The sequence below is a fragment of the Rattus norvegicus genome, chromosome 1 (genome assembly GCF_036323735.1).
Source record: "Rattus norvegicus strain BN/NHsdMcwi chromosome 1, GRCr8, whole genome shotgun sequence".
In the NCBI taxonomy this organism is placed as follows: Eukaryota; Metazoa; Chordata; class Mammalia; order Rodentia; family Muridae; genus Rattus; species Rattus norvegicus.
The window spans coordinates 131,507,602-131,533,730 of record NC_086019.1 but is presented as its reverse complement, the minus strand read 5'-3'; the positions used below and the strand labels follow the sequence as shown (position 1 = coordinate 131,533,730).

At 44.0% G+C, this 26,129-nt stretch overlaps 2 long non-coding RNA genes across 9 annotated transcripts in view; both read right to left on the bottom strand.

The window, feature by feature from the left end:
* The window catches only part of LOC102551020 (uncharacterized), a 76,127-nt gene that overhangs the window by 40,921 nt on the left and 9,077 nt on the right, over positions 1–26,129 (bottom strand). The window lies entirely within an intron of this gene.
* LOC120099846 (uncharacterized) overlaps positions 13,685–26,129 on the bottom strand; it is a 15,344-nt gene continuing 2,899 nt past the window's right edge. Inside the window, exons 1-3 of the long non-coding RNA XR_005499207.2 lie at positions 16,377–26,129; positions 14,983–15,104; positions 13,685–13,840 (exon numbers count right to left, since the gene is read on the bottom strand). The exon at positions 16,377–26,129 is cut by the window's right edge and continues 2,899 nt beyond it. This is a non-coding gene — a long non-coding RNA (uncharacterized LOC120099846). The remainder of the gene's footprint in view (positions 13,841–14,982; positions 15,105–16,376) is intronic.

The window sequence follows — 26,129 nt, the reverse complement described above, 5'->3', positions numbered from 1 at the left end:
TCACCCTTAGGATGGGTCAGCACCTCTGGACTTAAACCAGTCCATTTTGCCAGGGTGCAAGTCTCTGCCTTTTGCCTTGCAACTATTTGCATCTGCTGGCACCCAGGTGACAATCTCTAAATATTTATCTGATATGGGAATGGGAAAGGCAGGATACTTTTGGTGTGGAAGAGGGGTAAACACAGAAGAAAGTGGGAGGGATTAAGAGAAATAGCAGAATACAAGAGGTATGATAGGAGAACTGGAAACACTTTGGGGTAGGGGAAGGTAAAGACAGAAGGAGGGAAGTGGGTAAAATAGAATGTCTGAAAAAGCCACAAGGATTCATATTATTATTTACCTTAAAAAACCTCTAATGTTTTTAATTCCATGTATCATCTAGGCTTAAAGTGCTCCCTTCAAAGCAAAAACCACCTAACAAATACCCCCAATAATGAAAAGCCCTCTTTTGAGATATCGGTCATGGCTATCAAATAGACTTCCAAAACATAGAGCCTGTCGCTGTTTCCCTTGGTTGCCCCACCACCATAGATGGAAGAAAAGCCCATATTGCTGAAATACTGTGCACTTTAGAAACAGGGTCCACGAACTGAAACTGATCTGAATGTCTCCTCCATGAGGACTAGCTTTCATGGTACCAGAATGCCTCATGCAAGCTTCCAAAGGAGGGAGACAAGCAACAGTCCTACCCATCCATGACACCTCTGAACCACATCAACACCAACATGGCTCAATAATCCTAAGGGTGCAACAGTGATATGCACACCTTGGCAGTAACCAACTTGCTCTCTAATTGGACCAGCTCAACAACAGAGAAATCTAGCTAAGTCCTTGGTGCTTGTGAAGTCATGGTTATTGGGGAAGAATCTACAACCACTATTTTTTTAAATCAGCATAATCCCTAGCAACAATCTATAAACATTTGTCTCTACACCCACAGATAATTGTAGTCTTCACATGTCATAAAGGACATTTCTCTTTGCAACAGAGACCACTATAGAAAAGTCAATCAATATGCAGAGTTATGGAGCCCAGTCCCAATGGACACATCTATAAAATATCCTACATCTGAGCCTTGAGGAACAAGATGGTAAAGAGGGCAGAAAGACTTCAAAAGATCAAGGACTTTGCTGTTGGATTGCATCTCTTAGTAATATCAGAAGCTACACCATTTATGATCTCACCAATATAACTGCCCAAATGTGAACTAAAGGAGGATGATACCAATGGACATGTCAAAGAGGATAGGGGGTGGGGGGTAGGCTTCAACCCTACACAAAGAACTATAGATAATCAAGGAAATCCTGGAGCAGGATAGGTGGACTTCCCCCAAGGAAGAGAGCATCAACTGGTTGTCCAGTGCCAAATGGTCATACCTGAAAGCATGCATATATGTAACATTATAAAATTTATTATATAGGGGTTGGGGATTTAGCTCAGTGGTAGAGCACTTGCCTAGGAAGCGCAAGGCCCTGGGTTCGGTCCCCAGCTCCGAAAAAAAGAACCAAAAAAAAATTTATTATATAATATATATTATATATCCTAAATCTAAATTTACTTGTATGTATGTATGTATGTATATATGTATGTATGTATGTATGTATATATATATGTGTGTATATATATATATATATATACACTGTATATATATATATATACACTGTATATATATATATATATATATATATATATATATATATATATATATATACACTGTGTGTATTTCTTTCCAGGAAGAACATCGTGCCTACAGTAACAAGAAAAAAAATTCTATAACATTGCACAAAAGAGTAACTCTCCTTGAACAGATCCTAAGTTTATGGCCACTAGATTACCAAGAGAAGCACTTTTTATAAAGATGAGTCCTTGCAGAAGGAGAGAGAGACAAGATTCATTGTCATGTTTAGCAGTGTCTGTCAGGATGAAGTTAGCACCAAACATGCCTACAATTGCAAATTGGGTAAGTTTTAGTGCCAAGTTTCTCTGTTACTGTGAAAAAAACAGACCAAACAATCATGGGGAAGAAAGAGTTTATTTGGCTCACACACATGATTACAGTCTATCACTAAGGGAAGTTGGTGTAGGAATCTGGGGGCAAGAACTGATGAGGAGGCTAGAGAGAATGCTGTTTACAGTCTTGCTCCCCATGGTTTACTCAGTCTTCTTTTTTATACAACCCAGTTGCCTAAGGGTGATACCACCCACAGTGTGCACCCTTCTACACAAATGATCAGTCATCAAAATGCTCCCACAGACAAGCCCACAGGACAATGTAAAGGAGAAAATATCCTCAGTTGAAGTTACTGCTACTCACATGTCTAGGTTTGTGTCAAGTCGACAACTAACCATCTCAGGAGGTATGTGCTTCAGTGTGGACTCCAGACAAAAGGGAAGCAGTCTCCAACTGTGTCCAATGGCTTCTTGTGGGGAAGAGAAGAGGGTAACAGATGGGGAGGAAGCTGCCTTCAAGTATCAACCTGCAAACCTAAGCAGATGTTCCCATTAGATAGGACTGACCATTTAACCATACTGACCCTCTCATTCCATGAACATTGGATGATTTTCAATTTCTTGTGTCCTCTTCAAGTTCATCAGTGTTTTCTATTTTTCATCATAGGCCTCTTCACCTCATTTGTTCATCTTATTCCTGTACTTATTGTACTATCAATCAGATCGCCTTCTTGATTTCTGTCTCAGATATTTGAGTACTGATGCATAGCAATGCTACTGGTTCTTGTATGTTTATTTTGTACCTTCTATCATTTCTAAATTTATTTATTAACTCCAATAACTTCTGACAGACTGTTTGGGGGTCTTCTGTGCATGCTTATCTCATTTTCAGAGTGTTTTCTGATTTGGGTGCCTTTCATTCTTTCTCCTGCCTTACTGCTTCATCTATGACTTCCAACATTATTCTAAACAAAGACGGTAAGAGTGGGCATCCTTGCGTTGTTTCGGATATCAAGGAGAAAGCTTTTAGCTTGTCCCACATTTGCTTTCAGCTCACTCAGTGATCATTTTTGTTATGTTTAGACATGCTGCGTCTCTATTCAATTCAGTCAATGTTTTGTCATAAAGGGATCTTGTACTTTTTCAAATGCCTTTTTCCCCATCTACTGAGTTGATTAAATGGCTTTTCGTTTTCATTTGGTTGGTGTTACTGGTTTGCATTTGTTGAACCATCCCTGCATCCCTGAGATGAATCTCATTTGATCATGATAGCTAATCTCGTTTGTGTGTGATTAGATTTGATTTACTAGTATTTTACTGAGTATTTTTACATCTAGATTTATTTTTTTAAAAGTAGATCTGTAATTTTATATTCTCTCTGTGTGTGTATGTGTTTGTGTGTGTGTGTCTGTGCCTTTATTAGTTTCCCATCACCATAGTTTCTTAATTTAATGAATCACAAAATTGATTGTAGATGATAGGATAGAATAGCTGAGATGTGATATCTGGGAATATCACTGTAGAGAAGGGAAGACAAAAATAAGTAAAGAAAAATAAGCCAGGGTCACTCATTATCAAAAGCCCAATCAATGACAGAATTAGTTATCCTCTTTTTGCTTCTTGTGTATTTTTCAGATACACCAGAAAAAAACAGATTTCTAGGGATCTAACAAGACAGAGTTAGGTTTGTAAGCACCAGTGGGATTTGTGTTTGTGGTCCAGTGCATGAGCAAGCAGGAAAATGCTTGAGGAGTGTGCGGCCACCTGACCTTCTAGGAGAATGGTTTCTGGAGCATTCACAAAGACAGGAAATAGCAGTAGAGAGGCAGATGCATTCATAAACAGCACCCAGGGACCAGCAAGGGTGCTTCCAAGTCTGAGCAAAAGCATCTCATCTTTGGATCTCGAAGTTCCATGAAGGTTGAGAGTCCCTTGCAGCTAATAAGAATAAAGGGACCTGGGCTTCTACCTTGTCCTGCTACCAGAGCAGACATCGATTAGAAGAGCAGCTGCTCTTTACATTTCAATTTTTTGACAAATGCAAATATTAACAAAGTGATTTGACAACCCCTTTTTTTTTTCTTAAAGGAGAGAAAAAGACCCTTTGTAGTGCGTAATGGAGCATCCTGGTGAAAAGACGTAATTTGGAGCCTGTGATGGTTGCTGCTGGTTGTCAACTTGACAGGACTTAGAATCACCTAGGAGACAGAAGTCCAGACACACCTGGGAGGGGTTACCTTGATTAGGTAAACTAAGGTGAGAAGAACCGCCCTAAGGATGGCAAAGCCACAGTCTGAGATCTTGGAGGAAGCGAAGGGGAAAGTGCAAACTAGCATCCATCACTCTCTCCTTCCTGACTCTGGACATCGTGTGCTAGGCTGGGCCAAGGGCTCGCCTCCCTGCCCCCCCCAAACTGTAGACTAAAGAAACAAACACCCCAAACTTCCTGAAGTTGCTGTTTTAAGAGCATTTTATCACAGCAACCAGAAAAATCAACTGACACAGAACTGGAAAGGCCTTAATTTGTGTCAGACTCTGACTCTCGCCTTGGGCAATTATTGTGAGACCTCTGGGCTTCCTTTTCCATATATATGTTGTATAATTATGAGAATAAAGCATGGTGCACACAAAACCTTTATTGAGGCACATTGGATCCTCAAAAGAAAATATTCACTAATCAGTACTTGGTGTGATACTTTTAGTAAAAGCCACAGGACCACGAGCTCATCATGAGGCAGAATTCCTCTTGAATGACAGGAAAGGTAAAATAGTCAAGATAAGTTTTGATATAAACATCCAGTTGGAAATACTGTTCGATTGTTAATGCCTGGGGGTAATACTGCACAATTTTGTTTCCCTCACACTCCTGAGGCTCATTTCTAACTTCTCAAGGATGTATGAGGAAGAACCTTCCTCTGTGAAGCTTAGCAAAACAGGACTAGTTCAGGAAAAGGTAGCTGATCTCTACAAAAGGGGGCGGGGACTTAAAATTATCACAGTCCAATTTCTTATAAAACCACAGTATTATTTTTGATGTTTGGTTGAAAATCCAGTTCACCCAAGCATTTCCATGTGCAATGAAAAATGAAGAAGAAGAAGAATCACCTGGTTCTTTAAAGTACTTTACTCCAAAACACTAAAATATTCCCCAACATTTTCATTTGGAAATGAACATTAATAGACTGACTCGCAGTGACAAACAGCAGCGATTGCCTTCTCTAGCGATTGCCATGATTAAAAAATTGCTTCCAAACGAGCTGGAGGATGACTTCCTCTTGGTAAAAGGTTGGCCTCTGTACTTTTCATAACTATTTTGTAATTATCATCGTGCTAGATTATTATAGTTTATCGCTTCGTAACAACAACAATAAAACCAGGAATTAGAATTAAAGGGAGCAAACACACAGGCACTGGCACACTCACACCATGGACAGCTTTCTCCCTGAGTTTTCCTGCCGCCTCTAAAGTCTGAACAATCGTTAAGACGTGATGCTTTCTCTCGAAACATTCTCAGGCACTGGACAGATGTATGTGTGTGTTTTGCTGTCATGAGTAGATAACAAAATGACAGGAAAGTGGCCAATTAATTTAAAGGAAAACTCAAGAGATGTTAATTCGTAGAGTGCACTGGGAGTTGTAGAGTCTCTAGGTACGTGAGAATAGACTCCCATTCTCTTGCTAGGAGACAGTCTGGCTGGCTAGAACCACTTGCATTCATATTAAATGCCAGCTGTGCGCTCTGGTTAAGCCATTCCTCCTCCTTCCTGACCCAGTGTCATGTGGCTACACAGAGGCAACTTACAAGGATGAAAACGGAGGCAATGCCGGTAGGAAGCATCCAGTCTTCCCATTTTCTCTTCCTTCTCTTTCCTTCTCCACCAGCTTTGTGCTGTAACCATCTGGGGGTGGCAGAAGAAGGTGCCACCTGATGGAGAGGAAAAAAAAGGTAGACTCTGGAGTCTGGCCCAGGAGGCATCCCGTGAGATTCCCTGTCTCTCAGAACAGCATCCTTCCTACCCAAGGGAACAAACCCAACCCTGCCATATATCGCCATATCTTTGTGTCGGTTAGTCCATCTTTGATAGAATCTTCTGTTCTCAGCCTTATGCCAAAGTCTCACTGAAGTTAGCTTACACTCTTAGAACATGACAACCAATCACTGACTGTGAAACCTCACTGGGCTTTACCTACTCTATTACACTTAACTTAATGAGCAGCATACCTTCATGGGAAAAAGCAGGTGATGTATTGACATTGCTGTAGAGGAAACTATGGTAGAAATTTTAAAAAGTTAAAGAGAACTAAAATCAGAGGACTATAGCTGGTTTTTAACCTCCCATTGAAATCTGCTTTACACTGGATGGAAATACATATTTGGTCATATGGAATTTCAAAGTCGATGAAAAACTCAAGTATATGCTAACATTCTAGTCTGCAACTGGGAGGTAAAAGAAAGCCAAGAAGAGCACACAGCACTTGGAGTTGAGTCCTCACCCTATCGTGTCCAGACGTGGTAGAGGTCACGACCCCTCCTAAGGTCTGAATTTCAAGAACACAGCAGAACATCTGAGAACAGAGTTCTCCTTTGCTGTAGGCTGCCATAGTGACTGTCATGGTATGTAGTCTCAGTTCATAGTCCCACAGAAAGGAGCGACACCACGACGTTCTTCTCAAAGCAGTTTATTCAGGAACCTTTCTTTCTGCCTGCAAGCAGCAATCTCTTTTCTTTTCTTTTCTCTCTACCTCCCCAGCCCCCGAGCATACTCCCTTATATCCTCCCTCAACTCCGCCTCCTCAGTCCAGACTGCGTAATCTCAGTTCATAGGTCCACGTCACATGGCCTAATCTTGCGTCATGGTGCACCTGCGCAGCTCTCACAATGGACGTGGCTAGTTTCAGGTGTGTGAGGAAGTCAGGTGCTAGTCAAGAGACTTAGCTGCAGTCCCGGGCGCCATCTTGGGACTGCTGCCACACCCGCTGCCCACATCATGGTTTGAATATGGCATGTTTCCCATAGGCTGCTGAATGCTTGTTGTCCAACTAATGGTGTTATTTTGGGATGCTGTAGAACCTGTAGATGTGAAGCCCTGCTAGGGGAAGCAGGTTATTAGGAATGTGTCTTGAAGGATTCTGTCTAAACCCAGCCTCCTGTCTCACTGTCTATCCCCTCCTCACACAAGAGGAAGATGAAATGCCCTACCTTTACATCAGTGTTCGGTTCTGCCCCAGGGTGTGGAGCCCAGTTACCATGAGCAGAAGATGTGGAACCGTGATCAGAATAACTTCTGGGTTATTCAGAACTGGGGTCAGAACTCCTTGTACTTTCTGTTGGATGTTTGGGTCAGAGCTATGGGACTCACTAGTCCAGCGGCAAATGCCTGCTCTAACAGTTGCTTGCTGAGAGATCCTGGATGAAACCATAAGCTCTCTGTTGTAAAGCACTGACATCTGTTTAGATACCACAGCACCGTGGGGAGAGAGGGGTGTGAAATCATCCCACAATGCCAAGTCTGTGGCACAGGTGGCATCCTGCAGAAGCTCCTTCTGTGTTTATTAATGGCCTCTCACTATATAAACTGAGAGTGATGGGAATGGACACCCTCGCTTTGTCCCAGTCTTAGCTCTGATGTCAGTGGAGGGTTTTTCTTAGTTAACTAGATCATTATCAGATCTCCCTACCCTACAAGACAGTGTGAGAGCAAGATGAAGCACTGTCGGTACTTCATAAGCTGCCGGTTATTGTACTTTAGTTACTGCCATTCATTGAATCCCAGATAGCAAAGGAGCGAGTGACACAATGGAAAAACATATAGGAATATGTGAGGAGGTGATACTGAAGAGGCAGTCTCAACAGCACAGAGACTACTCCTTACTAAGTAACATATACCCTCCGTCTGTGCATAGACCCTTCCTTTGGAACATGGCCATGCACTTACAGACAGATATGTTCACTATCCAAGAACACTGTAACTTTCAAAAATCAAAGTAGCTTTTCATCAATTCTCCTTTAAAGAAAGCGCTTTGAGGCATGCTCAGAGTTTTCAGTTTTCAGGTGCCCACCATCCCTTCCATAATTGACAGTTAGTAGGAAATTTGCCTGTGGGTGTCTCTGCTCAAAACGGAATGATCTTGTGGTCCCACATGAATTGTCTTCTTGTCAGGCTCCTTCTCCAGTCACATCCACATCCACAGAACAATATCTGGGCTCACCCACATGGAGGACATGGAGGGCCTTGGTGTTTCCTGTTCTATTTGCCCTCTTGAAAGTTTACTTTTGGATGTATATATGTCCCCCTTCTTAGATAGTTTGACAGGAAGAGCTTCTCTTCCCTTACAAAAGGAAAAAGTCTTTGATGTTCCCATTTTCATCTGTGATTCAGAAAGCTCCCTGTCCACTGAAAGTAATCTTAAATTCAAAGAGAAGCCTGTTTGATGGAGCTCTGCCTGATTGTGCCTCTGTGTGTGTGTGTGTGTGTGTGTGTGTGTGTGTGTGTGTGTGTGTGTCAGGGAGGGAGACAATATGACTATCAAACATATGTATAAATATACATGTGTGTGTGTTCACTGTAATTAGCTAATCCGTTTCACACTGTTCAAGTGATGCTTGCTCTGAGTTTTGAGCCTTCACAAGACCATCATGGCTTTATAAAATTACCCATTTTCACTCTGATATGCTGCCTTGGAAGCTATTGCTGCATTATCAGTGAACTGAGTTATGCCGTCTGCTGTGGCTGTGGTTATGAATGGTAAACGGTGATAATGGGCAACTGCAGTTCAGAAATGTGTAGCCCACTTAAGGAATGTGGGGGAAGAAGGAAGAACAGCATGCCTGTGGCAACTGTTGAAAATGAGGAAGTGCAGGAGGGGCAGTGGCCTCATATCTCCAGGGAGCCAAAAGCTTCCATAGGTCTGCTCCGCTTGTCAGGGGAAAGGTGTCCTCCCTGTCAGGGAGCAGTGTCTCCATCTATACAAAAGGCCTCTCAAGGCCTTGGGAAGACCCTAAGAGCAAGCTGTCCAAACCACACGTGAGGACCGGTGAGCAGGCATATCCAGACAGGAACACTAGTAAGTGTCCTATGCATGGTGGATGAGCCGCAGAACTTCCTAGGTCCAAGCGAGGCACCAGTGGTGTAGAACTGCAGGCAAAGAAACCACAGCTCTCCCATACCAAGCCAGAAAGTCAGACTTCATTCAAGCCCAGAACCACAACAGGGTAGATGAAAGGGGGTGACAAAGGCGATTCAGAATAGGACAGTATCACCTGGAAGCCTGAGGGGACAAGAGGAACACACAGGTACTCACGGGCAATTGTGTCACTTAGCACCCAGCACCCAGCGCAGGCTCCATAGTACATGAGTGGGTTTAGTCTAATACTACAGTTTTCTTAGTGAGTCTTTGGCATATGGGCCTCTGTGCCACAGGTTTTCCCCACAGAGATCTCTGGTGCGTGGGTTCAGAAGAAGGGAAGAGAACTCAGGTAGGTGTTGTTCTGCCTCCGTTTCAGGCCAGGCTTAACCAGCAGGACACTGACTAGCCGGCAAGGGGTCCAGGAGGGCTTCTGGCAGTGATTTCAGGAAAGCAGATCTCTTTCCCAAGCGGCAGTGTTACAACTCTTATGACAGAAGCTCTCAGACAACGGGTGATTCTTGCACACTTTTAATCCTGAACATGATTCTTAAATACAGTTTTTTGGATGGGTCAGTGTCTGACAACAGGTACCTCCTATTGGTTTGGCCTGAGAACTTGGGAAGACCTCATCTATATATCCAAGGGTGTGGTCCTGTTTCTAGGGCTGATCTGCCTTGAGCCTACATGACCTGTGGTCAAGTCCTCACCTGTGGAGAGGAGTTTGGGGTGTTGTCCTCTGTGACTGGTCTGTCTTGAGCCTATGTAACCTGTGGTCATGTCCTCACCTGTGGAGGAGGAGTTTAGGGCACTGCCCTATGTGATTGGTCTGTCTCAAACATCTCTACAGGGGTCTGTGGGGGGCGGAGCTACATGAGGCCTTGATATCCTGGAAGACTGGGAATGAACCTGCTGTCCCTTTTAGGGTCCCCAGAGATTCGACCTATCTCAACCAGGAATCAGGGTGCTTTTCACAGCCCACCACCCCAAATTGGCAATCCTCTATCTCCAAAATTATTAACATAGCAGTTCATAACAGTGGCAAAATTACAGTTATGAAGTAGCAATGAAAACAATGTTATGGTTGGGGGTCACCGCATCATGAGCAACTGTGTTAATGGGTCACAGCATTAGAAAGGTTGAGAAGCACGGTCTAGTATCTGTAGTAATGCAGAAAGCCTCAAATGGCTCCACATGTGGACTGTGGTGTATCTTTGGATCACCAATGATTCACAGTCCTCAAAGAAGAATGCCTTTCAGAAAAGAGTGTTTAAAGTGAAGGCCCAGGTGCTCAATTTTACCAACATCCCCACTAAAGTTTCTGCCACGTTCATACTAAGGTCATGTCATGCCATTTGGGCCTACTTTGCTTCTACCAAGACTCAGTCAGGAAACTACCTTTCTCTTAATTTTTAAGGGAAGAAACAGTATAGAAAATCTGCAGTGGGATAAATGCTTTTATGTCTCCCAAAATTCAAATGTCAAAATCATAGTATTAGAAGGTAGTGCTTCAGAGAAAACCAGAATATGGTAATAGGGCCAACATATACAGGGTTAGTGACTTTACGAAAGAGACCCTCAAGGATCTCCTTAGCTCTGTGGAAGCAATCACTAAGCCAGATAAGAGAGAGTACCCTCCCCAGAGCGTGACCACAGAGTACCTTGATCTCAGGCCATAAGCTTCCATAACTCCAGGAAATAGAAGTATGTTGTTTGTAAAGACATAATTGGACTTGGTATAAATACTGGCTCACTCAGCAAGGAACAGTCCTGAAGATCAGAACCCCCACAGATCCCACATGAACTTTGGAGTGTGGGAATTACACATGTCCAACAAGGCTGATGTGTGCAAGGCTAGCTACTGGGAGGTGATTATGGAAGTGGAAGCTAGCAGAACATCGTTAGGACTCAAAGGTGTGCCCTTGAAGCTTGTGTCTTCCCTTTCTCACCCAGCATTTAGTGATCAGCTTTGTTTAACTTCATGACTCTGCAGCCATGTGATGCCTGCTCAGAGCAACAGAGTTAAACAATCATGAACTGAGGTCTCTAAAACTGTGAAATAAAATAAGGTTTTTCTCTGCCTAAGTTGACTGCATTGAGGATTTGTTACAGAACACGGATGCAGTGATGGGGGCAGTTTTAGTATCTGTACCCTGAAAGATGATAACAAGGGGATATCGGGCAAATAGATAATTATAATGAGGGGGAGCCAAGAGGGGATTCAACATGAGCTAAGCTCTTGAATGGATGGATCTAGGTCACCAGACATTCTACAGGGAACAGCCACAGGAATCAATTTCAAAACCTTCGGTGAGGGAAGTGAGGCAGCAGAGGCATGAGCTGCAACTGTGTAGAGCTAAAGGAGAGAGAAAGAGAGAGAGAGAGAGAGAGAGAGAGAGAGAGAGAGAGAGAGAGAGAGAGTGTGTGTGTCAGGGGATGGGTCACAGATACAAGACAAATGTGCGAATCGGCTGTCAAGATCACACACCCTCACATCTAGCATGGGGGTATATGCCAGTCCCTTACCAGAGTGTGAAAAGTCAGTCAACAAATGGCAGCAGGTTGAGGTGATTCAGGGGACGTGTGCAAACAATGAAAGGGTGAGTGTGCAGAAAATCCAATCTGGACTCTTCCTCCCAGGGCCCTCACTGGCTATAGCAGGAGAACTCTACAGCCATGTCTCTCTCTCCACCCAAGCTTCAGCTTCTTCCTTGTCTCTTCCTGCTTCCCTCTATGGTCCAGGAGCTTCTGTACAAGACACTCATCCTTCTCTTGTGCATCACAGCCTCCCCTTAGTTCTGGGCCTTTAAATCTATTCTCTCTCTCTCTCTCTCTCTCTCTCTCTCTCTCTCTCTCTCTCTCTCCCTCCATATATATATATGTATATATATATGTATATGTGTGTGTATGTATATATATGTATATGTGTGTGTGTGTGTGTAAACACTTAGCACACCCCTTGCTGTCATCCCTACCTCATCAGGTAAATACAGGCTGCAGGACTTGACTTCAGTGCTTCCTCTCCAGGAGATGCTCATCCTTACTAATCCAGGCACGAGCCCGTGTCCTATAGTCCTACCCACTGGTCTATCACTGCCCCCACCCCTCCATCCCTAGCAGCACCTTTACGGTTGTTCCATCTGGGTGGGTCTTACTCATCGCACTGTGCACTGCACAGAGACAAGAGCCAGGCCTGCCTTGCCCATCTGTCACCTCCACCCAAGCACATGACTGGACACAGGTAATAATGAGTAGAAAGTAAAGTCAATTGCTAGTATAGTGCAAATGAGGAGTGCAAGGAGAGCTTGGGACATTAAAAGAAGCATGTGACATGTGACAAAGAAGATGATGGGCCTTCCCTTCTTGTGCCAGACTACCCACTTGCATGGCTGTCACACAGGATGATGGTCAAGATTGCAGACACTAAAAAGCACATCCTCCCAGGAACTGAGCACACTTAGCATAGAAAAGAGACAAAGGGAGCATGGCTCCTGGTGCAAACAAGAGAAGCATAGAAAGGTGGCAGCATGGTTCTTCTACACCTCCCTTCCAGACACCTAAGGCCAGTCCCTGCATCAATCTGTCTACAGATATTTTCTTTCTCTTCCAACCTAGAGGTCTGCTGAGTCTCCTCCTCCATGGCTCTTGGTTTCTTTCGCTAGAGTAAAGCATCCTTGCTTAAGTTCTCAGAGCTTCTATCCGTGACTGGCAATGGCTGGGAGCTTGACACAAGAGCTAGCCACTCAAGACCTTTCCCTCACTCAAACACTAGTTAAAATGCCCTTTGCCCCCTCCCCCTGGTTCTTGAGGAATGCCATCTCCCAAGGAGAATGGACTATCACAGTCCACATCTGTAAACAGAAAAGTGACCACACAGAGAGCATGACAGAAAATGACTGGCCTTGACATCTCTTGGCCCATGAAGACCAGATGAGGGAGATCATCCAGCATGCAGAGATGTGTCCTCCAGGGTGTATGACTAGATAAGGGAGAGCAAATGAGAACACTGTGCCAGATCCTGATGGGAAACTCAGGTTGGAAATCACAGGTCTGCTCCGTGCTCCTTCTCTCCCTACTTTTGCACAGAAACCTCAAGCTCCAGACATCATGCTTTCTTTTGAGAACCACATTCCCTATTCACAACCAGCACACTTCCCTCCCCAGATGCCAAGCGCCATTCAAATCCCAGCAATTGTCTTGCCCATGTCCCTCTAAGCATTGCCTTTGTCCTGGAGCTAATCCACTCAAAAGTCTGGACCCTGACCCAGGTACTACTCTTAACCTCTTCACTTTCCCTGAAGGGTTAAAAGGGTATGTTCTCCTCTAACATCCATTTCTGCCTCCCCATCCTCTTCCAGGCCCTTCCATCCCCGTTTGGAGCAGCCTGTAATGCACGCCTCCATTCGATTTTCCTTACCCAGCTTAAAATGGCTTCATTCTAATTACCGTTTCCGTTTTCTTGTATCTTTCCCCTGGGATGACTCAATTAGTGTACTTTTTCATGCTGCCTGTCACCTCTGAGATGTAAGGTGGGTCTAACTCCATCCAAAACCACACACACACAAAAATAAATGAGGAGCCATTCTGGGCAGCCAGGCCGAAGGTGGGGTTGCTTTACAAACTAGCACGCCTTTAATTGATGATAAATGGACAGGAAAGTAGCCTTACTAATACAGCAGCCCCGATGTGGCCGTCTTGCTGTGTCCCCTCATTACTCAAAGGCACAGAAGCAGCAGTCATGCGCAGCTCAGCCCTGGGTGAGGAACTTCCAGGGAGGGAGGAGAAAAGAGAAAGAAAGAGAGGGAGCTAATTAACAAAGTAGTTCTGGTCAAAGTCAGAAATTAACTTGCTCTTTAAGACCATGGCTGAAAATGCCATCTGTCTCCCCTGTAATTACATTTATAGGTAATTACACCCACGAATTCAGCAAGTTAAATGAAGGCAGGACTCTGTCCCCTATTGCATAACTCTTCCATTCCAATCCTGTCAAAAGGCTAAACAAAAATAAAGGTGTCTGCAACCGTATATTTCTTCCATTAACGAGTGTCTCTTGTTGTCTTAAGGCTCCTCTGGAAAGCCACGGCTGTATATCCGTGGGCTGTTTGTCTCTCTGCTCCCTTGGGAACCCTGAGTTCTTATCTGAATGTCTCAGAGCCTAGAGATACACAGAAGACACATCGGACGTAGGAGTATTTCCCAGCCATTAATATCTTCTTTGGTCTAGGAAGGCAAGCTCTCAAGGACAAGGAGCAGAATCACATTCACCCCTTTGCTTCGGCCATGCAATAAGTGGATCCCACTCTCTCTTCCCATCCAATAGGATTTTTCCTCGTGCAGCCTTTCTCACTCCTCTCTTACCAATATCTTTCTAAGGATAACTGGGAGCCAAAGCAAGAATGTGCACACATTGGGGTGGCACACAGAGGGTTAACTCAGCTCTAGATGGCAGCACACAAGTGCCCCTGGGATCTCAAGACACAACCCTGAGCTCAGCAGTAGCAGCCTTGCTGGTGTCCCGCCAAACAGGCACAGGGCAGAAGCCAGAAGAACGCCTCTAGATTTCAACCACTCATGGAGGATCCAGAGGGTTCCTCAACCAGAATAATCAATGAGTCCCTCAGGAACCCAGGGGACGTTTCAAGGGGTGAATTCTCTGGAGAGAAGAGAACTGCTAACTCACATTTGGGGTTCCCATTTGTGTCTGTTTCCTTCACTGTTTCCTCTACTCCTACCTTCTCTTCCGTCTCAGGCTGTCAGGATTTCTTTGTCCAGCCCACCCACACCTCTTAGGTCCACCCTGCTTTGAACCTCTCTTTTAGTTTCTCTCTTACCTTTCCAAGTTCTGCCTTTCAACAGTGAAGTTTTCACGGATACCCACTAGAATTATTCACAATTCACAGCCTTTACCTGCCTTGGTTTGTTAACGTTGCAAACACATGTCATGACCCTCCGAGGAGCAATCCTCTTACTGTGGGCAAGCCGATGGCCTCTGACTTCTATGTCCTGCAGACCTCTGCCTAGTCAAGCAGCTAAATTAAAAAGTAAACATCTCTAGTTACACATTCATAACTATTTATGCAGCATGCAGCTCTCAAGTGAAGCAATTTAGCAGCATGGATTACAGCTAATAAAAATATTGATTGTGCTACTTTCATGAGAAAATGGCCTTCAATTCAGAAGAATATTTAATACAGTGTAATAATGTTATTCCGTACAGCAGTGACAACAGAAAAGGTAGCCTAACCACTCAAAATTGGAGAAGGTTCGGGTTAGTAAGTGACCCATTTATTCACTGGATTTTTTTTAATATGTGTCAAGTATGTATACATGCATGCATGCATGTAAGTATGCATGTGCAACGATGCATTTGTATGTATTTATGAAAGCAGGAGATCAATGTCAGGTGATTTTTATTTTGCACCACTGTTTACAGTCTTTCACTGGATCTGGAGATCACCGATTCAACTAGAATGGATGGCCAGAAGTGATCTAGGGACTCTCCTACCTCCATCTCTCCAGCACTGGGGTTGCAAGCATGCACCCCCACACCTAGCTTTTTTTTCCAAATCTGGAGCTAGCAAGAGAAATCAATGCTACCCAGAATTCTTTTTTCTTTTTTAAGATTTATTTTATGTATATGAGTACACTGTAGCTGTCTTCAGACACACCAGAAGAGGACATCGGATCCCATTACAGATGGTTGTGAGCCACCATGTGGTTGCTGGGATTTGAACTCAGGACCTCTGGAAGAGCAGTCAGTGCTCTTAACCACTGAGCCATATCTCCAGCTCCCTCACACCTAGAGTTTTATGTGAGTGCTGAGGATTGAGACTCGGTTCCTCACACTTGTACAGCAAGTACTTCATCAACCGAACCATCTTGATGAATTTGCATATGATCGTAAGAAGGGATGATTGGGGAAACTGACCAATTGGTTACTATAGTAGGGTTTTTCTTTTTTTAATGAATCAGAAAACAAACCAGAAAAAAAATCAGCAATGTCACATAAAATACTATTAGTGACAAAGTTGGAAGGTGAGGGCTGCAGTTTTCTTTTCTTTACCTCTATTTTCGAAATGTCTCCCTGCACATGTGTTCTCCTTCTATTGAAAATCTATGTGTATGTTAACATAGAAAATTTTTCTTTTTGTGGTTTTAGCGATTGAACCTAGACCATGCATTCTGGACATGGGACATCTTGAGCCCTTATTATAGTATTTTTAATGCATAATCTTTTAGATGCTAAATTGAGAAAACTATATGTAATGACTTCTTTTAAATGTCGGCTCAACACAACATACCTGAAAGGAGCTGTCTGAGAATGTCTGTGAGGAACTATCTTGGTTGTCTTGAATAATGTAGGAAGACATAGTCACTGTAGGTGGCATCATTCCCTTGACTTAGGGGATCCTGGACTGTACAAGTGTAGAGGAGGAACTGAACATTAGCACTCGTGCATCGAAGTGCTGCTCCACTGTGAGCCTGACGGTACCTATGAGACTAGCAGCTTCAAGCTCCTCCCACCTTGACATCCTTGTAATGATGGACTACCACCTAGAATGTAAATAAATGAAATAAACCTTTCCTCCCTTAAACTGCTTTAGTCGGGTGTTTTGTCACAGCAACAGAAAATAAAACAAAGATCCTGTAAAATTGAGTCCAAGTAAAATGGCTTTGTTAAAAGCTCTGCCCCCTAACTGAAACATGGCAAGTGTCTTCTGTCCATGTTCTCAGTCTGCCACTGGCTATGTGGTAGACCCACTGGCAAGTCCCTAGACCTCAATTTCCTTAGGAAAAATAAATGAACTTTTGCTGCTGTCTGTTACCATGTTTTCATCCAGGGTTCATGGTGTGAGCTCCCTTTGATTTTCTTTGAGTTCCATATCTACCCAAGTGGCCTTCATGGAATTTCTTTCCCTCTTACTCATGAGACTCTGGAAAACACCAGGATTTTATCCTCTGCTTTCTGGGATGTTTTTCTGTTCCAGAACATTGCCCACTTGCTGCTCAAGACTCATGTCCTCTGAGAGTGCCCTCTTCTCTATGCCTTCCAGATCCTCAAACCTAAATATCAAACTCACATCTAGCTCTCTTCCCTCAGCATCCTCAAGGTCTAGCTGGTAACTTTACTCATATCTAGGCATGACACTCGATCTTTACCCTATGACAGGATGGACCACCATCCCTCTATCACACCATAGATTTGATGCTGTAGTCCTCTACCTGGTCATATGGTTAACTTACATCCATCTTTATCCCATTGGTGTGGCTCTGTAATTTCATATTTTACAGAGAAATAAAGACTTTGCTAGGGAATTTGACTGGCAGCTATTCTTGAATATTTAGGGTCCGAATCTGTGAGAAGTGGTTATATAATGGAACTGAAGAAGCATCTATGCTTGTTAAAGAGACAGGCACCACTGAAAAACACTAGTTATGCTTCATAGGGATAATAGGACAGTGATGTCAGGGTCAGTATACAGAAGCTGGCACAAGGGGCAAGAAGCCAAATTTAGAAATGTGTAAGTATCATACATGTGGTACAGGTTTTGAAGACAAACAAGAAATAAGACTGAGGAACTCGTAGAGAGTGGATGAGAACCGAAACACTGTATTAATCTCAGAATCTCTGTGAAGAGGCCATTGATGAAGGCATAATCTTAGCTGTAATGGAGACCCCAGGATATTAGGAGATGCCAGGATTATAGGATCCACACCAAGAAGAGCAGCAGGTGTGCAGCGGAGCCAGACTAAGCCTACAAGACAGCAGGCTGTGTGTGCTGTGGACGGTAGAGCTGGAACAGAATGTGTGCCCAAGCCTTTTGGAGCCAGACAACTATCCAATGAGTGAATCTCAGATGCCAGACATTGAGCTAAAATAAAATTGGATTTACACTCCTAGACCGTTATTTTTTGGTTGGGCCTGATTATTCCTATCTTTGTCCTGGTTCTTCCCTGTGGGAATAAGGAATTTCATTTTGTGCTATTATATGTTGGATTTTTAAAGACTAAGGAACTTTTCAAAGTTAGACTTGGGGCTGAAGAAATGGTCCAAAAGTTAAGCGCTCTGGTTTGTCATGCCAAAGACTCAGGTATGGTTACCAGGACCTGTGCTAAACCGCAGCTCACAACCACTTGTAATTCCAATTCCAGGAGATCTGAAGGCCTTTTATGATCTTCACAGGCACCCGTACATAGACAGTGTGCTCACATATATTCAGGCATATACACATAAACACAAATAAAATAAATAAAATGTCTTCAAGGTATCATTAATGTGAGATGTTGGGGACAAGGAATGAAAGATTATGGTTTAAAAGTTATATATCTAGGTGCCAAGTTGATGAGGAGTGCTGTGTTCTTGTCAGCATTACCTGTCCATCATCTATCCTAAGAGTCATCTGAGAGAACCCCTCAGTAGAGGAATTGCCTCCATTGAAGCAAGGACCTAAAGGCAAGTCCAATTGCTATTTCCAAGACATTACCTCTGACCTAGAAACTTGCCTCACAGCCAAGAAAATAGAATAGGAACCATGTCTGTAGGGAATTGTCTTGACTGTTGATAGATGCAGGGGAGCCCAGTCCTCTGAGGGCAGCACCAGCAGTCTAGATCAGGCTTCAGTGTGGCCTTCAGCACCTGGATCCTACAAATCCTGGATTTGAAGCAATGGATCCAGGAGGACACGAGCTCCTGCTGACTTCTTCCCAACCTCAAGATAGAAATTGAGGTTGTTTTGGGAAAGAGAAGATCCTCGACTACAGCAAGTTTAGCAGCGTCCAGGAAAAGGTGAGCACTTGGAAAGATCCCTGCTGGGTCATATAAGGAGGGGTGTGGTAGTTGTTTAGGGGATTCCTGTGTTTTTCCCTGGCAAGAACAAAGAATTACATGAACCAAGAAGATAAATAACCAGAGAAAGGGAAACTGGCAGCCCTATCTCTTTAGGATAGGAGATTCCCAATGCTAAGAGTTCATTAAACAGAGCTGGGTTGGGTATTGTGTGGGGTCTTGAGTCCTCTCCTTTTTCCTTTCAGTCCTGTCTAGATACTTTCCTGCGTGTCTTCCCACCATCACTACTCACAAAGTCCTCTAAGAACCATAGCACTTCACTGTGTTGCATGTTACCAAGATACGCACTTGGCCTCTTCTACTTCAAAACATGACTTTGTGGAATGTTGCTGTTTTGTTTTGCTGGGGTTTTGCTTTTCTTTGCTTTGTTTTGAAAATGGCTTCTGCCATATTGTCAATTTCAAATAAAGAACCTAAGAGTCTTCTTCTCAGACCATTTGTTTATTGCATGAGAGCCCTTTTTATCTCTCTGGGATTGTTTATTTCCTTATTTTTGTGTCTCTGGGGAATCAGACTGTATACCAAGAGCATGCAAGGCAAGCATTCTACATCCAATCAGTATCTATAGCCCTTGAGTTCTTTGAGACAAGATTTGCAGTTGAGATCCAGGTGAGGATGAGCCCCTTTCCTCTAGAGTGCCCTCCAAAGAGACGTTCACACTATCAGAAAGTGACCTTCTTCTTTCAATGCCTAGCAGAAAGGCTGCACTGTGGGTTCACAAGGGACCATCTACCACTTCTCGTTAAGCCACCGTGGGATTTCTTTTCCAACCCATCAAATGCACTTTTGCCATGCAGCTGAGGGCAGAGCTGTAATCACAATTACAAAATGAAACAACCCATTCATTTCATCATCATGGTCAAAGCCCATCACCAGCCCAAACCCACATAAAAATCTATGTGACTATCAAGGTCATTAAAACTGTCCCAGATTTTGTCAGCCAGGAATGCTACTTGTGGGGATTTGATTAGATAAAATAATCAGGGACTCATTCAGAGATGTGTGTGTAAGACTGACTTTCATCTTGGTGTATTTATAAAATGAACCAATAGCCCTTGGAAAATACCTGGGGCTAGAACATTAGCTTTTTTTCAAAAAAAAAATCACAGTGTACGTCCATGCTTGCCTCTATTTTGTGTTGCTGAGGCAGAATAAGATAAGGGGGATCTAACTCTTCTAGAAGCTGGGATATCAGAGGCTGAGCAGTCTACATGCAGAAGGGGCAATCTATGCTGATTTCTTCTCAATGATTTGCTGCTTCATTGCATGGAAGAAGTCAGGGGGACCAAAAACAAACAAACAAACAAAAGGAGAATACAAAGCTGAGCTGGGAGGTAGAAACAGGACAGCAAGTTTCATGCCAGCCTGGGCTACATATTTCAAAAGACCAACATAAAGAGAGAGGAGAGGAAGGTGTACTCATCCTTTCCAAGGCAGTCATCAAACATTGATGATAATTGTAGAGTTGAGTCAAGTATGTATAGAGAGTAATGTAGAGCCTGACCCTGCCCTTGATCTACACACACACACACACACACACACACATACACACACACACACACAGAGAGAGAGAGAGAGAGAGAGAGAGAGAGAGAGAGACCCTTATCTGAATATTGGACCTTGCAGCCTATTGCCAATCTAGACACTCACCTGCATCAAACTCCACAAACACCCTCTCTGAACAACGAAAAAGTTTCTCCTCCCTTTTATGATAAGTGAACTCAGACAGAACCTATCTCTACATCTAGGTACAAGAAAAAGAGATCCATTCAGCCTCGCCTGACTTGGAGTCCATATGCAATAAGTCAAACTGTATCCTCAAAACCAATTTTGAGCATGTTTCCCCTACTTACCACCTTATTCCTAAGTATAAGGGGGCTTGTAAATAACTAAACTCAGATGCATTATGGGAAAGGGCATGCACGCACGTTAGAATAAGGAGGAGGAAGGAGAAGCAGCAGCTAATTAACAATGTAATCAGTCAGTCAAAATAGAAAACCACCCAAATTCTGCCCCTTAGCAAATAAGTGTATCTAATTCCACAAAAAGGAACCCTCCAAAAAAATTAATTGGGGCCCTTAAATCCTTAAATAACCTCACCTATGTGTCTAGCTGTCACTGTGTTATCTGACCCATTCTATCACTTTGCTTTAAACATAGCTTCTCCGATAGTTTGCAACCTATGCAGTTTTTGTTTCATTTTAAAACAGGGAGTCATGAACCTGAAGACCCTGACCCCAACCACCACCACCACCATCACCACCACCACCACCAACAACAACAACAACAACGTCCTCTAAGAGCATTACAACATAATAGAAAGCATGGTTCTGGGTTTGTAACGTGTGTAGATGTGATATTTGCAGGCATTTTCAGATGATGAGAACATATATCCTCCATGGTTTCCCTCAGAGACAAAAACGACCCTGTGCATGAAGATGAAGGTTCCAGGGCCAAGTGATCAAAGTCACGTTCTAACTGCACTGCCCCGAGCAGGGAACACTTGCATAGACTCTATGGCCTCCCTGCACCCCGGTTAGTCTTGCCGCATTAACGCGTGTTGGTTCCTGCGTTGATGGAACCAGGGCTCCAGAAAGAGTCTGAAAACAGCTAAGCCCTTGCAAATGTGATCTGTGTTATGGGTTATTGATACATCGGTGTTTCTGGTCATTTTAATTCTGTGTCTTATTCTGCATATTTTCTACAGCGAGGCATATGACTTCTACACCCATGGAAATGAAATAATTTTTAATCCATTTCTGTGAACCAAATGAATTCGATGAAGAGATTAGTCAGAACTGCTTTGCTGTAATTGGCACAACATCTGCTATTTCTAAGGCTAAATCAAATAAAATACAGTCAACTCTCGATTCTGCACCAGCCGCGTTCATTTATCTGCAGCTAATCTTGCTTCCCTGCTTTTACTGGCCTCATTAAGCATTGGATTGAGCATCATATGTTACAGCTCTATCTAACGTCTGTTTACTCTCTCCTGCACAGCTAGCAGCTCAGCGAGAGCCTTGTAAACCAATTCTCTTAATGATCTATCCAGCCGGGGAAGGTGTGAGTCAATGACTTAGGGAACTTGAGGAGGAGGCCAATGACTCTACCCCGAATAGGACTCATGGTAGCACCATGAAGAGACTAGAAACCAGAGTGTACTGCTGTAGATCTACTTTGGGGGCCCTTTCTAGACATCTCTGCCCTCTGTGACAGAGCCATCCAGTATCCATGCCAGAACATAAAGTCGTGTAGCTAGAGAAAGTATTCCATGAAGAATTAAGATTTAAGGCTTGCCCACCAGCTGTGAAGAAGTATATACTCATCTGCAGGGCATGAATTTACACTACGCACAGCTGATTACATTTAACTGGCAATGTGGCCTTCTTCATTAAGCACACAGGTCCCCTGCTTCCTGTGGAGGCTTAGAGTGGATCCCTGCTTCTCACTTTAGAGCCCAGGCTGATGGATTTTCAGTCTTTGACCATCCAAAGTCACTCACTGTCTGTCAGGGAGGAGTTGGACAGGGCTTCACAACCCTGCTTTCTCAGGCTCTGCTCATGGGCCTGACTCTGAGGGCTGTGTATAAGACTGGTTTTATGGTGGCTGCTTGCAGAGCCACTCCTATGCCTCTGTACTTCTGCTGCAGGGGTCAGGAGGCAGCCCGGGCTCTGACACAGCCATGTCAGTACCTCCCTGGAGCTAGTGAATGATGCCGTAGCCTTCCCTAATACTTCCCTCTAGCTACATCTGCTTTCCTGGATTTACAACCTTCCCCCAAAATGTTGGCCCACAGCATCTCCTCTGGACAAACAACGGAGAGGAGGAAAGTGATGCTCAGAAGGAACATGTCCCTGGAGACAGATAAAACCAGCTGGAAGCTCAGCTCTTGCATTTCGTAATTGGTCCTTCAAGTTAAACTGCGTATTTGAACAGAGCGAGAGTAGTCAATCTGTTTTCTCAACTGAAAATGGCTACACTAGCACCAGTGACTTTGACGTAGGGTCTGGCTTATTACTCTAAAGAAATGTATTTTTCTTCTCGCTTTCCTCCTCCTTAGATTTTCAGCATGTTATTTCATCTGAACGTGGTTTTGTTACCAATTATTTGCCTGACTGTAGATCGCATACCTGTGCCTTGAATGAATAAGGGCTTACTTTCCCTCCATAATACAAAGTTTGAAGGTTTCTGTAGGGTTTGGCTTGCCCTTGTCAGAGCTAGAGTCCTGTTTCTCTGCATACCTCATGCTATCAATGTAGCTGCCTGAGCTCCACGCATCACATCTGTAGTCAAAGCAGAAAGAGAGAGTGTGGGTGACAGTTTTCTACATCTATCCCCTTTAGTAGGGAGAGGGCTGGGGTCCAGAATCACACAGCAGTGGACTTCCCATCCATCATATTGACTAGTTCTTTGTCACATGGCTACCCTGGGTTAAGTGACTAGCGAGTTACATTTTATTTTGTTTCCTTCATCACTTGGCAGAATGTGAGGAAGAGCAGAGGACTCAGAGTGGCTGTCAGGTTAGAACTAGAAACGTATACATTGGAACTATCCACGAACAAGTATCATGAAATGATAAGTGCTATAACAAACACACGTGATGTGTACCCAGCACATGTGGCTTCCCATCTACCATGCTGAGCTGCCCTTCCTTGACCTTTATCAGTTGGTCCAACAGACCTAGACAACATAATCTCCTGAGGAGCTTGGGTCAACTGCCAAAGCCTATTCACTCCCCCAGTGAACCCTGGAAGGGTGGTGCTGGCCAGTAACTCAAAGCAGAGGGCAGAGGCCACCGGGCTTGGTATCCAAGAAATACGAGAGTGAGCCACCAGAGGGCACAAGCAATCACACAATCAAGAGGACTCCTGGTTGCCAAGATTGTCACCCAGGTCACTGGTGGCTCCCAGTTACCAAAGGGCTATACCAAGAGTACGAAGGTCATTCCAACCCACGTAAATACATCAACTCCATGGAATCTCCAACTCCATCACGAGATCTTAAGGAATCCTAGCCACAACTGACGTACTGCATTACTATTCTATATTCTAAGCTCTTCTATAATTTGATAAATACCAAGTACACCAAGAGGCCCAGAAACTTGCTCAAAATGAGCTCAGCATCCACAAGAGTCCAAGACTGCAGGCATCTCCTTCCCTCTGTAGCATAAAAAGCAGCCACGCCTCTGGGCTCAGAACTTGGCCTGGAGCCCTAGGAACCTTCATGAAAGAGAGTGGGTGCTTTGGAGATAGACGAAGCGCTTTCTTAGAGCACAATCTCCTCCCTCCCGGCCTTCTAGGGTAGCCTTCAGGATGCCTTTCTCAGCTTCAGGAAACAGAGAACCCCAGGGTAACTAAAGCCTTGCACAGCACGCTAATTGTGATGCGCAAACAGCTTCAATCCTCAAGGTTTATGTAAATCCACAAAGCCAGCATGCAAAGATCTAATTGCCACTTGAGTTACTTTTTTTTTTAAAGCAGATGCAAGATCCACAAAAATGGCTGAGTAAAGCAGCCACGATTACAGGACATAATTCAAGACTGCTAGGGCAAAAGTTGGTCCAGGCAGGGTCCCAATTCAAAAAGTGCCATCAACAATCGTTCGCACCCTCCCCTACCTACCCTTGACCTCATTCCATTAAACCAAAGAGCCGGGAAATCAGCGACAGGCAGCCATTTAATAGTCTTGTACTTGCGAACCGCAATTACCAACAACATGCGCCACCCACAGACTCGGCGGGAGCGCGTTCATGGCTAATCAATTCGATTGATCGCTGTTTATTAAGTAAAAATCTGCTTTTTAAACAGTTCTTCCTTAAATGGTGTTTGTTGTGGGCTGCTGGAAAACGGGAGACTAATTAGGGTTTTTAATTTAAATCCAAGTTGGGGGGGGCGGGGTGCAAGCACATAGTTTCTAGTAAAAGCTTTAGATCTGGGAGGTGGGCACAGTGGGTCCTCCCCCGAAGGGGAGGGGCCGATGCTGGCTTGAGCCTATAAAAAAAGACTTTGCAATGTCTCGTTTGATCTCTCCAACCAAAAGCCGCGGTGGCCAGGTCAGATAAGGACACTCGGAAGGAAGCCCGCTGATAATATAGATTATGGGAATGTTGGAGGCACATCAGTGCTGTTCGATCGATCGGCTCCATTCAGCACCTTGCAAACTGAAATGGGAAATCAATGGTTGGCAGACGGGTTAGGTGTGAAGATAAGTGACGGTTGTAGATTTTAATGTCCTTGCAGAGAGCAATGATCTCAACAGCCTTGAGCATTGCAAACTCAAGCATCCAATCCCATCCTGCTCATGCCACGGAAGAGACGCCCCTCGGAGCTACTACTGAGGGAACTACTTGATTTGCCTACCATTAAAGCCTAATTAAACATAGTTACCCTGGATCCTGTGAAGGATCAAAGCCCAAGGCATCCCCTCAGGTCCAAGGTCCTCATCCTGCTATCTACAGCAGAGGCAGGGAGCTGAGTGGAGCCCCTGGCAAATGGTTCTCTCCATGCCACCCTGAACTGAACGAAAACAGACATTTCTGGCTCTCCCCAGTCATTTCTCACCAAGCTATGAGAAGGGCAAATGATTACTGTGCCCACGATTTCTTTAAGGTCCCAACTTTCCTTACAGAAGAGATGCCACGGTCTGCAGGTAACAGACAAAATACCGAAAGAGCCTAAGTGAAACATAAATTATCATTATGCAATTGAAGGTGAAATTTCTACACAGGTAAAATTCAAATTCCTCAGAAATGATATTAGTCACTTGGAAAGTGTAACAAGGCAAAAGAAACTGAAATCTCACGATGATACATAATTCCCGGTTGACATGCTACTTAGGGGTTCAACTCCCAGATAAAAGCAACAAGTATTTTATGCACTGGATACAGAGCTAGTTGATGTATCTTCAACAAGAAAGGGGGACCCTGGAGGCTAAACTCATGGCTCAGGGGTACTTGCTGCTTTGACAGAGGACCCAGTTCGGTTCTCAGCACCCACCTCAGGAGCTCACGCCTGCCCGGAACACCAGCTCCAAGAGATCTGTTGCCCTCGTCTGTCCTCACTAACATCCGTTAGACCTAGTGGGTACCTGCACCCACACGGTGCATAAACAGACACATAGCCACTTAAAAATACATGAATAAAAATAAGTTTAAAAAGAAAGAGGAACTCTGGAACTGGTTAACGACCGTTCACACAACTGCCCTGTG